This window comes from Elaeis guineensis, chromosome 4, assembly GCF_000442705.2.
Source record: "Elaeis guineensis isolate ETL-2024a chromosome 4, EG11, whole genome shotgun sequence".
NCBI classification, from domain to species: Eukaryota; Viridiplantae; Streptophyta; class Magnoliopsida; order Arecales; family Arecaceae; genus Elaeis; species Elaeis guineensis.
The window spans coordinates 57950750-57965271 of record NC_025996.2 but is presented as its reverse complement, the minus strand read 5'-3'; positions in this window follow the sequence as shown (position 1 = coordinate 57965271).

Genomic DNA, 14522 nt, shown 5'->3' with positions numbered 1-14522 from the left:
ATGAATTGTATAAGGGCAGGCTTACTAGTGGAAATAGGGATATTGTAACTTAGTTTTAATCATCATTTATGGAAAAAGAAGTGTTTTAAAATCTACTTGTACCCTTTTTTTTTTAATTTTTCAATTCTTTTAAGAGTTTCAGCCGGCCGAAGAATTTTTTTCCCCTGAGCTAATCTACATATTTTAATATCATTGGAATTAGTTATGCTTAAATCTCTTCTCAATCTCACATGGCCTAATAGGCCTGAAGTTGGCTGGCCTATATTTATTATGAGGCCTGATAGTAAGTCTGAGCTATTCATGGAGGGAGGGAGACTTAATTTTAAGCTGAATGCAATGATGGCAGGATTTAATCGTCTAAGATACATATAGTAGAAGTATCAAAAAACTTCTATCATTTATATTATATTAAGGTTGTTTTCACAAAATAAAAGTGAGATAATAGCTGGTATTCAAATTTACCTCGTTAATACCTGGCCACCGCTTCTTCTCATGGGGATCACAACAATCATCCCAAAGCCATCTATATAATAATAATAAATGATACATAGATATTAGAAGTGGCATTCCGTATTGAGACGTAAGATTATAAATAATCTCTCACAATGCCATTATTAATTTTATTCTTTTTATTTTTTTATATTTTTTAATCTATCATCTGTCTATCTATATAATAATAGTAAAGTGATGCACGGATATCAGAAATGATTTTCCATCTTGATATGTAAGATTATAGAATAATTCTTGCAACACCACGTATCAATTTTATTTTTTTATTTTTTTTTATTTTTTAAAATAAAAATAAAAGCATCCATCTATCTATCTATATAATAATATCTATTTATATAATAACAGTAAAGGATATATGGATATTAGGGATGGTATTCTATGTTGACACGTAAAATTATAGATAATCCCTCCAAAGCCACGTATCAAGTTATATATTTTTTTATTTTTTATATTTTTTATATTTTTTTTTAAAATAAAATAAAAGCACAAATAGTATGATAAAAAAATAAAAAATATTTTAAATTATTATAACTCAATTTTATTCTAAAAAAAAAGAAAATAAGAAGCAGATAGAGTCGTGGCTGTTAAAAGTTAGAACCCTTTGCCCTCCTCCTACCCCACCACCAACGCCGCCTCCGAAGCTTGTATTCTCTGTCTCTAGCCATCCGCCATCATCCTCTTAAAAAAAATTAAATCTTGGTGATACGGCTATGGTGGAAAGATGGAGGAAGCTCCTCGAAAACAAATGAAACGGTCATCTTTAGAAAAAAGAATTCTTAGAGACCTTTTGATCTCATCATAGGATTAATGGTAAGAGCAATTTTAATGGAAAATATTATCATTATTATCAATTAAATCCTCGTAACGTGGGGGTTGAGTGCTAGTGTTTTGAATTTGAATCCAGATTTTGAAGTGTCTTGAAGATTAGCCACCAGAGAAAAAGATTAGGACAAAGGATTAGATCTAATTCTCGATTAATTACTGAGTTTTATTGAGTGCATAGAAACTTCCTTGAATGCGAATCTTTCCTGTTAGGATTGCCACATATTCAAACCGCCCATTGTGGTTTCTCCGACCTCCTTTGATTGGGTTCGGCAAATTGTCAACTAGCTTCTTTCGAGTGTGACAAATGATGTCTCCAAGCATCATTATTTGGAGACCTTTTGGCTGGTCAATTCCAAAACTCCCAATCATCATTGCTTCATTTTGGTCTTGATGAGATACAGAGGAGTCTTCATAGTGAGGAATACTATAAGCAAACTACTTATTAGTAATGGCTAAATGCCATCGCTAATACTATTAGTGATGGCACACCATCGTCAATAAACCATCAAAAAAAGTTAGATGCTGAAGATTATTATTAGCGACGGCGAAAAAATCGCGCTAATAAAGTATTAGTGATAATAATTAGCGACGAATGTTCGTCGCTTATAATAATTTTCAAATTATTTTTTAATTAAAATTAAAAAATTAAAAAAATATATTAACAACTACTGTAAGCCATCGCTAACAAGCTACAGCCATCGTTAATAGTTGCAATGATATAAGCGATGGATTTAGCCATAGCTAATAATAATTTAAAAAAATAAAAAAATATATTTATTAAAATTGTATAATTAAATTAACAACTAACATATATTTATAGATACTATAACAACTAATAATTAACATCATAATCATAAATAAAAAATTAATATTATATAAAAAGTATGAATTATCCAATTATACAAGATAATATTGTTCAAATATCAAAATTTAATACATTACATCAAAACTAAAAAAATCAATTAAGATCTTCCTTCTCCTCCTCCTCTTATATGTCATTTGCAATAATAGATAGATGAGAGCCGGATATCCTAACATCCTGTAATGAAAAAAATAAAATATTATTAATAATTTTAGAAGTAAATTAATTGAAACCGTAAACTAAAGTAATCAGTGAGCCTTAAGCCTAAACATTTATAGAGGGTTATATTTTGATATACTCCTCCGATTCTCAAATAGATTATTCTTACATGTTCTATTCAATGATATGGAGCTATAGACACCTCCGACTAGTTCATCGAATGGTTAAATTAAATTTTGACCTCCTCGGTACCCTCTTCCTCTCACTTGAAGTTTAAACTGGTATGGAGGATATATTTTGATATACTCCTCCAATTATCGAATAGATTATTTGATACATTTCATTTGATGATACGAAACTATAGACATCCTTAATCATCCATCGGATGATTAGATTAATTTTGACCTCCTAGATACTTCCTTCTTCCACTTGAAGCCTAAACCAGCATGGAGAGATATATTTCGATATACTCGTCTGATTCTCAAATAGATTATTCTTACATATCCCATGCAATGATATAGACATATCTACACCTCTGACCTATCCATCGGATAGATAGATTGATTTTTGACCCCAAATTTTCTTTTTTGACTCAAGTCAACTATATAAAGCTTCTAAATATAAAAATTTAAAATAAGTAAAGAAATTTATTAATAATACTTGACTTATCTGCTATGATAGCTGTGACAATGAGCTCAGCTGATTACATAGATATGGATCTCAAAAATCTCAACGATGGTCTCATGAATAGTATTCTGGAAGCTCTGAGGTCACTGGCAAAAAAAACATCTGCACAACCTCCTCAACATGTGCATTACCCCACGTCTGGTCATCGAGGCTTGAGAGAAGAATGTTGAAGACCAGCAAATTGCTGGAGGATCGAAGCTATACCTGAACCTACTCACCCCTCCGGTGGCCTTGAGCCATCCTTCAAGGTTAACGAGGGGATAAGGGTTGGGTTTTGAAATGTCATGTATGCAGATTTTTAAAAACTTTGTTGAAATATGTAGCGAAAGATTAGATTAAAACTATTTTAATCTACACATGTATAGATCTAATCTAACATCTATGGATTTAGTTCATATGATGAAGATAAACGAGCATGCATCTGATTTCAAAACAAAATAAGACTTGTGATTAGATTGGCTATCCGTAGCGCTAAACTCCTTCTAAGTCTAGATCTGAAGATGTTTGCAAATTTCGAGGAAGTCCACATGCATCCACCTTCACGGGCATCCACATGGGGCTGATGTAGATCAGGAGTGTTCAAGTTCATCAAGGTGCTAGCTCTCTTTCAGATCTCACTTATTTAATTTGGATCTATCTCCTTCTTCAACTCTTCGTAAGATCAAAGGAAGAAGATCTGAAGAGGAAACTATGTGCAAACACCTTTCGCATAGGATCAGAAGAAGTGAAGAGGCAATTTGGGACGAGAGAACTCCTTCTCCCCTTTCTTTTTCTCTCTCTCTCTTTGTTGGTGCACTAGGGGTGGGCGCTAGAAAGGGGAGGCACGGAAGCAAATGGGGTGCTGAAAAAGGTTTCTGCATAGAAAAAATTCTACGTAGAAAAAAATCTCTACCCACTTCTCTTCCATACTTGCTAAATAAAGGTGTCCAATAACCTCAAACCGATAAGATTTATCCTTATTTTGAATCAAATTTAAAATTGGATAAAGTAAAGCCTTATCCGGAGGAGAGATAAGATCAGGGAAGAGGATGGGCACCCTCTCTATTTCTTACGTGCGCCAAAGAAGGGGGTATGCATCCCCATGCACGCCCCTCCTTTCTGATGTGAGAGAAGAGAGAGAGTCCTAGTAAATATGGGACTCTAGTATATAAACCAATTCGAATTCAATCTAGATTCAATTCGAATCTAATTCGAGCTGAATTCATTCCAGACTCAATTCTAATCTAATTAGGATCCAAATTTGAAACCCAAATGTCAAATTAAACTTAATTAGGTCAAGTCTAATCAAATTAAATTGGATTTAATTCAATTGAGACTTGAACCTCAATTTGATCTCATTAAATTATATTGCAATAATTACAATTAGTTCTTCTTGCTAACTATTAGCAGATCCTCTAATTGTAACTTTTAAAAATTGATCCAAATTATCAATCATATTGATAATTTGATCACAATCCAATTATTTGATCTAATCAAACTCCTATTGTGTGTAACCTCATAGGTTCTCTTCTTTCTGATAGTGAGACATACCATGATCTCCATTATAGTATCATTGAAATACCTTTCAATGGGTTAGAACAATTTCAACTCACATCCATCAAGGATCATCGATCTAGAATGATCCTAGTGAGTTCTCACTATCTACTAGTAATGCCTAACAGCATGTGGTGGCATTCCAACAGAACAAAATAAATAGAACCTCTAAGTATAGTTACCGTGGATTCAGTCCTCTATCGTGAGTCCTGACAAGATGGAGATTATGAAAAACTCATCACATCCCAACATCTGATATATACAAGACTCAATTAGCTCAAGTCCAAATCGTAAAACTCATGGAAACTCCTTTTCATCAATCATCTTGCTGTAACCACAGACTTAAGGACTCAGCTTTTCAAATCCTATAGGACGACTATGTTAGTTGTATGCCTTCGAAGCCAATTAGGCAGACACATGTAATCTTTCTAAGGACATAATTTGAAATCTTGACTTATTAGTGGCTCGAATATAATTAACCCACCCAAGATGAAATCCAAAACTCAGAAAATAAAATTTAAATTATTTATCCATTCATATTGTGCAATGTATCTATAAATCATCCAATGAATTAATAAGATGATATATATTCTCAAAAGTTGAGAATTTGAGGTATGTGTCATGGTGGTTAATTCATAAAATACTTCCGACTATAAGATCATCACAGAGATGGTGATCGATCTAGCTAGATTGGTGTATGAATCGCTTCCTTATGGATAGATGAGCTTTGAATCTATAATGTAGAGACATTGAGCGAGAGTGTAGGTGCTTGTTACGAAACAAGGATGCTAAGCATGACCAACACGAATAGTCACTTGAATATCTATTTCTTGTCATGATATACTCGATGCTACAGTAATGTGAATAGTTCTTCAACCTGCAGTGATTCGACTATTCACAATGAGATTGCTGTAGTTTGACTACACCATAACTTGATCTCCTAGTCATATGAAATCTTGAGGTGTATATTAGCTGCAATAAGTTTATTGTAGGAATAGGGTACATACGTATATAGGATCTATCGATTCTGATAGTTAAGAAGAAGTCCCATGAGGATCATGAGACTGAATTCGGAAGTCCATGGCTATGGCAAGTGTAAATGATGGAAAAAATTTTTATGAGGATTCACTAAGAACTCAATTGATTGAATCTTACATATGACAAGATTAGATTGACAAGTTATCCATAACCTTAATCGTGTCGGGACTCACAATAGAAGAACCGATCATACAACAATTGCATCAAGAGGTTCATCTATTCAGTTCTACTGGATTGCCATTACATATTATTTGGTGGCACTGGTGGATCGTAAAATAAATTGAGAATTATTCTTATGATCAATAATTTTCAAATTGACTGAATTAGAAAGGATTCCAATCTATTGAAAGAAGTTTCAATGATATTATTAATAGAGATCACAATATATATCCTATTACCAGACAGAATTGAACTTATGGGATCACACAATAAGAGATTTGATCTAGAATCGTACAATTGGGCTAATGTAGTTCCACTTAGATTTGGATTTAAGAAATTCTATTGGTTGTAGGAAAATCATACTAGCACATGATAAATCTAAAAAATTTTCTTTAGACTTGAATCCCTTGAGATGGGGATTGGATCAAGCCAATTGCAAGCATTATAAGTAGTGAAGAGTTGGTTTTGCCTCATAAATTAAGTTGAAAAAATTGGTCTTGAGCACCAAACTGGATTAGATCCATGTTGGCGCCCCGTTATCCTTGTGTGATAAAGAATTGGAAAGAAAGATGAGGTGCATGCCCCATCTGGTTTTGGCATCAAAGAGAACAAGTGGGGTACCCCAAGAGTCCTAATAAGAATTAGTTTTGGATTCCTTATAAGATAAGGATCTGATTTGATCCAATTTCTAAACCAAGTAAAACTCCTTTTGACCTATAAAAGGGGCTTGAGATGTGATCTCTAGAGACATAAGAAAGCAACCAAAAACCCTAGCCTCCCTAGCTCTTATGTCACACTCTCCCTCTCTTCCACATGCCCATGCCCAAAGGGTTCGGCATCCTTGGTTTTCACACCCAAAAGTTTGGACATCTTCTTTCTTCTCCTGCCAAGGTTCGGGGTGCTAATTTGAGAGAAGATGTTCTCTCATCTTCTTCCTTCTTCTTTGAAGTTGCTTGCTAGTTTCTTGGTGAAGAAATAAAGAGGAGCTTTCCTAGATTTATCCTGTTGATAACTATAGAGACTGGATGCTTGTGCGGATAAAAAAAGAATCGAAAAAATATCCATGATTATCAATTATGGTGATAACTATCCGCGCAAAAGTGAAGATGAGATCTTCAAGTTTTTGCTTTAATAAAATTTTATTTACTGCATATAGATCTTAAGAATGTGATAGAAAAAATTCATAAGATGAGATCTAAAGTTGCATGTTAAATAAAATATTTTCACTGTCTGTATAAAATTTTTGTTGTTCTAGCATGCATGCTGCTTAGTTTTTCTTCAACTAGTATCAGAGCATAGGTTGTATGATCATATTTTTAGATTTAAAATTTATACTAGATCTGAATTATTTTGCTTATGATTAGATCTCTATTTCAAATTGGATCTGAAAATTATGTTTATTAATTGTATATGAAGTTTAGATGGATCTAATTTTATATTTTCAAATAAACATGATTGTTAGATTAGATCTAATTTTTGTTTTATTTGAATCTGATTTTTTGTGCTTTGATCTGAATTTTAGATTAGATCTAAAATATTAGATCAAAAATTTAAATAAAAAATAAAAATTATGATTGATAAATATAGGATTAATTAAGGATCATCCCGACATAAGGTTATCCTAGCATAATAGATGTTATGCTCAAAGGTTGCCTAGGATGATAAGATGTTATGCTGAAAAGTTGTCCTAGGATGATAAGAGATGAAATCCTAATTACACATTTAAAATTTAGATTGAATCTAAAATTTTATATTAGAGATCTGATTGATAAGCAATTGGGTCAGTCTAAGCTCATTCTGATGTAAGGTTGCCCTGACATAAAATTAGTTATGCTGAAAGATTATCCTAGGATGATAGTGATCAAACCCTTTAATCATAAGTCATCTTTTAAGAAAAGAAAAGACTTAATTAGATATGAGATAATCGCGATGTGGTTCATTGATACATGTGGTGATCATATTGAATCACTATGACCCATGATGTAGGGTTGTATCTTGAATTCATTTAGATGATTGCAATAAGTCAATTGATGGTAAGGAACCAAAAGTCGTAGCTAATTTGGATGAGATTAACCTATTGGTATCTAAGATAAGTGGTTCAAAAGATGGTTATATAATTAGGACTATTGCACCAGCAGTGGGGAGCCTCCCATCGATCTTCACTTATCTAGCCAATTTATTTGACTAAATCTGATTTGGGGTGCTTAGCGTTGAGTTCACCATAATTGCGTTGCACCATGAGTCTGGTCTTGATGAGTCGAGATGCGATCTCACTAGTAAATTCAATTTAATTATGGATTTACATGTGATATAAATAAATAATTAAATCTAAAGAAGATTTAAATTAAATCTTCTCATAAAATATAAAGTCGAACGGTCTTCCACCATTGTAGATGTGCAGGTCCTTTTGAGTGTTGACTGTTCTCGACTAGATACAGTGGTTCCATTGTATCAAAGAAGATGCAACCACTCTATTAGCATGAGATACCATGGGGTGGAGATGAGATTGGGCCTAATAACTATAAAGTGAGGATTTTAATGATGGCTTCGCTTTCGCAAGAACAGTGGATCTGACTTAACTAAGGAATGAGGCCGATAACTGTCAGGTAAGGCTTAGAAATTAAAGACGATATCACTATAATTTGCTTGAGAAGCATTGGATAAGAATTATCTACTTATTGATTGACATATCTTAATAACTATCAGATGAAGTGGTATACTAATTGGTAGATCGCAGTATCCACTAAAAATCCTAATCATGGAGATTTTTATTTCTCCACATGAGGAGTGTGGGAGATCAAAAAATAGTACAAGTCAGTTTATTTTAAAATAAAAATCTTAAAAAAACTAAAAGTCAATTATAAAATCTAACTAGAATCTTCTTCTCTCTATAGAAAAATATCTCTTCAAACTCTGTTACTGAATCTTAGAAAACAACCAATTGATTGGATCCGATTATAAGGATTGGCTTAGGAACTTAAAGATGGTCTTGAGTTTCAAAAAGCTGAGCTATATACTTGACCAAGACCTTCCTGACATACCAGTCTGTCCGACCCTGATCAAAGGGCTACCCACGAGAAGTGGTTGATGACGACAATAAGGTCCGGTGCTATGTGCTGGCTTCTATATCCAATATACACGGGTACTGGGCCGTATCTGACATGGCCTGACATAGGCCCATTGGATCAGGATCCAAATGGGCCATACCAGGCACGGCCCTATAGTAAACGGCCCGTTTATCCCGAACCCCGACCTGGCATGGCCAGCTCGGCTGCGGGTGCTGGCACGGCCAGGCCCGTCAGGCCCACGGGCCTGATGGATGGCACGCAGGCCTGATGGACAGCTTTTTTTTTTTTTTTTTTTTTTTAAAAATTAGCCCAAACGGCCGTGCTTGGCATGGCCCGGTAAAGGGCCTGTTTAAGCCCTTTATCGGGCCATGCCAGGCATGGCCCATTCAATGCCGTTATGGCCAGCCCGACCCTTAATGGCAAAATCTTTTTTTGGGGGTTGATAACAGCTATTTTAGGCTTTTTACATTTTAACCCTCCCCCAACATCATAAAATGCTAATTTGATAAATTTAAATAGAATGAGTATTGGGACAAGATATATCCTATGCATAACTTAGTTATTATATTTGATCCATATATTAAATTAAGTGCTATTTTGATTTTATTTGATGCATATTATGAAAATATGAATCAAGATTTAAACCCGCTAAAGCTGAAATAAACCAACTTCTTATTAGGAAACAAGTAGTTCAAGGTATATAATTTTTAAATTTTTATAGGAAAGTAGTAGATTAAACTATTTAATCTCATATACATACTTTAGATCATATCTAAACTACCTTTTAAAATCTATGGCATGAAAATATTGTAAAAAAAAAAATCTAATTTGAAAGAAAATACTGCATCGATCATATCGATGCCTTGAATCAGATCTAATGCTTAGATCTGATCGATGAGTTCAGAACCCATTACCTGATCATGGATTGATGATCACACTGCTAATATACATAGTAGATGTCTTTTCTAATGTCAGCAGTCATTAGTGTATCCGGCCTCTATAGATGATCCACTCGAAGTATCGAATAGATCATCCTTCCCAAAAGTGCTAGCTCATGATGAAGGCTCTAGGTGGCTGATGGAACCCCTTTCTTCCAATCAAATAGATACCTCCAGATCAGAAGAAAGAGCTTTTCAAGGAGAAGATGGAATGGAAGAAAAAAAAAAACTCTTTTTATTTTCTCTCTCACAAAATAAGAACTAGGAAACCCTAGAACACCCATCCTGGATCTCACGCCCCAAAGAGGATCTTCTTCCTCTTTTCTCATGCACGATGCCCACCCCTCCTTCTCAAATTTCTCATGCACTCTCTAAAAATTTCTCATGCCAAATCTGAAGTGGTTTGGTGCACAAAAACCAGCCCTTCCTAAAGGTGGCTCCCATGTAGAGTTTGGATAATCTAATTCAGCTTTAAACAGCCTTTGATCTTATCATGACTTCCAATCAAATTTAATTTTTATTTTAAACCAGATTTAATCCATACAAAGGGACTCAAAAAGAGGGTGACATAACTAGATTAGTATAAAAAACATAATGCAAAAATTTGTTTGCACATGAGAAAGAAGGCTGGTCGGCGTTAGGAAGAGTCCCACAAAATTTGGACTCTTGGTTTAAGCTTGATTTCAAACCAATTCGAAATCAAACTTGAACCAACCAAATTCTGATCCAAAGAGGATCAGAAGAATCTTCACACACCTTTAGGTGTAAAAAATTCATGTGAAAATCAATTTCACATGTGGAGAAAAGCAGGCGTAGTGAAAAGTAACGCATGGGGTGTTCTTGTTCCATTCAAATTCGAGTTTATATTCATTCTAATTAGGTTCTTGACCCAACCAAATTAGGTTAGACCTAATTAGATTATCTAATCCAATAATAGCAAATGTCTCAATTAAATTTTAATCAAATTCAAAATTAATCAAGCTCGAATCAGGAATCGAACATCCTTAGCGATTAGGTCATCTCATAATCTAATCAGGTTAAACCAAATTGAATCCTATTCAATTGATTAATCCAACTTCAATGCATAATCAATTGATTATTATAATCTAATCACTAATTAATTTTTAATTATTAATAATTAATAAATTAATTTATTATAATTTTTACATAAGGTTAATCATCAATCGTATTGACGATTAACTCTAATAGATTCTCAATCGTTGATCAGCCACATGATTAGTCAAAAAAATTTTTGAGTATAATTTTATAGGTTCGAACTTAAGCCTATAGCACAAAAATAACTTTTGAATTAATCGATGTAACCGTCTAGTAATGGGACCCAAGTTGGATAGGTCGAAAGATTGCATAGCATTATTCATGAACCTATTGGCATATAGTTACTGTATAATTGATCCCTTTGACCCTAATGCTCAAGGTGACCTGGAGTTTACTGTAAATCCAGATTTCTCAATGATATTGTGATTCCAATCTTTCAAATCCATCACATAGATTATCATGGATAAGATTTCACTAAATTAAATACACTGATGTATTAACTCCTACTTATTGGAGGATCTATTCCATCTTGACTCACACACCGACTTTGTAAATACTTGATCGTATCCTAAAAATTTTCATCACTGAATTAAAAATTCAGATAGTTCTGCATCAAAGCAAAGTGAGTTGCTTACAAGTCATCATGACGATCTCAGGTCGGAGGGATATTATACCCATACCCTTTGTGAGCTACTTTTGATAGCAGAGTGTCCAACAGTTGATCACGTTCAATGAGTTATACTTCTGTATCTCACTTGTATTCTATACTAGTGTCTCCACACCATTTGATTACGAAGATAACCAATGCATATGACACAGAACGACCTATACTCGATAAACACTATCTTCTAGTAATAGCGTATCATTTGATGTAAATTTATTTTAATGACTAAACGATATATCCTCCTATATCGATTAAGATAGTCCTAAGGACTTCATCACAGTAATTGAAGTTCATTAAGAAGATGTACACTATTTTGATGAAAAAATTAAATAATAATTTTATTAATTTATCAATTCATATATATTTATACTTTTTAGTATAACTATCAACAGACTGACGATTGACTTTGGGATACAATTTTCAACAACTACCGCTTAGTATAAAGCCAATCAATATATATCATATACTCATTTTTAGTTTATGATCTTCGAACTCCTTGATATTGAGGGCTTTAGTAAATGGATCAGTCAGATTTTTCTTTCCATCGATCTTCTGAAGCTCGACGTCATCTCGATCTACGATCTCTGAAATAGATGGTAGTGATGCAGAATATATTTGGTGCACTGATATGACTTCAGTTCCTTCATTTGAGCAATGATGCCAGTGCTATCGTAGCATAACAAAATAGAGCCATCGAGGAAGGGTGCCACTCCGAGCTCATCGATGAACTTTGTAACCACACAACTTCTTTCGCATATTGGATGCCGCAATATATTCTGCCTCACAAGTAGAGTCGACCACAGTGTGCTACTTAAAATTTTTTCAATAGATTGCTCCATTTCAGGATATAGATATATCCCGACATGCTCTTGCTGTCATCATGGTCTGACTGAAAACTGAAATCTGTAAACCCACAAGTTTTAAGTTGGATTCTCTATAAATAAGCCACTGGTCTTTAGTATTTCTCAAATACTTAAGAATGACTTTTACAATCTTCCAGTGTTCTTCTCTGGATCAGACTGGTATCTGCTCACTACTCCTAGTGAGTATGCCACGTCTAGTCTTGTACATGTCATAGAGTACATTATAGAACCCATTGTCGAAGCATCTGGAATCCTGCACATACGCTCCTCTCTCGAGGAGTTGTCGGACAACCCTCTTTGAGAGAGTAATTTCATGGCTATCGGGAGATAGTCCTTTGAAATTATTTATGCTGAACCATTTAGTATGGTGTCGATATACTTGACTGAGACAATCCAAACATCCTCTTTGATCTATCTCTATAGATCTTCAATCCAAAGATGTAGATACTTTTTTCAAATCTTTATAAGAACTGAGATGATAGTCAAATCTTTATTCTTTGTAATGCAAGACGTTATTTCTAACTAAGAGGATGTCATCCACATACAGAAAGAAATACTTGAAAAAAAATGAGTAGTTCAAACAAATATTTTTAAAATTTTATAGCAAAAAATAAAAGATTAAATATTTTAATCTTATAAAATACCTTGGATCAGATCTAAACTATCAATTAAGGATCTACGATATTAAAATTTACATATAAAATCTGATATAAAATAGAAAACTACATCGATCACATCGATGCCCTGAATCTGATCTAATCTTTAGATCACATCGGTTGAGTTCAAAACCTATCACCTTTTTATGGGTCGATGATCTCCACTGTTGGTAGGTATGGTACAAACTCTCACTGATGTCGAGCAGCCACACAGATGTTCGATCTCTATAGATCGTCCACTCAAATCCTGATCGGATCTTCCTTCACAGGAGTGCTAGCTATATCGAAGGCTCTAAATGGCTGATCTAAGCTCCTTTCTTCAGATCTATTGAACTCCTTCGGATTAAAAGATGAAGCTTTACAAGAAGGTGGTGGTATGAAAGATTGAACAAGACTCACTCTTATATTTTTCTTCTCATAAAATCTAGAGTAGAAACCCTAGATCCTACACCTTTGCCCGAGAGGAAGAACACTGCCTCTATTCTCACACACGGAAGTCCAACCCCTCTTAACTTTTCACACCCCAACTCTTAATTTCTCACACCAAAAATCACTCCTAATCTCTCAGAAAATTGATCCCTTCTTAAGGGTGGCATCCATGGAAGATAAGGATAAAGAAGAGATAGTTTTCGTTCAATTTCAAACATTGGTTGATCCTTATCACCAATTCAAATCAAATTTGAATTAAATTTTGAGCCAATCTTTATTCTCATCTTATGAATTAGAGAGGGGTTGACCAACATCAGAATGGTGTAAAAAATCTCACAAAAAAATACTTTATGCGTGAAGAAAGGTGATGGCATGAAGAGAAGAGTCCAACTCAATTTGGACTCTAGGTTTTCATTCAAATTCAAACCCATTTGAACTCAAATTTAAATCAATCAATTTTTAATTCAAAAAGAATAGATGTAGATATGAAAAATCTTCTGGCATAAAAAAATTTATGTAAAAAATTTTTTCATGTGAAGAATAAGAGGGCACAGCGAAAGGAGCGCAAGAGATTTGAATTCGAATTATTTTCTCATCCAATTAGATTCTTAGCCCAACCAAATTAGGTTAGACCCAATTGGAATACTAAACTAATCTAATTAGGTAATAAATAGTCTCGATTAAATTTTAATCAAAAATTAATCAAGCTCAAGTCCTGATCAAATCAGGAATCAAACACCCTTAGCGATTAGGTTATCTCATAACCTAATAGGGTCAAACCAATTAATTCAATTCAATTAGATTTGATCCAAACCTCAATGCTAAATCAAATTGAGTAAATTAATAATTTAATTACTAATCAATCTTCTACAATTCATGAACAATTAGCGAATAGATTTTTTGTAACTTTTGTACAGGATTAATCATTAATCAATTAACTATTTTATGCTCGAATGATTCTTAATCGTCGATCAGCCATATGATCAGTCAGAAACTTCTTTTGAGTGTGACCCCATAGGTTTGAACCTAATTAGTAGTATAAAATAATCTTTCTATACTAATCAAAGTAGCCATC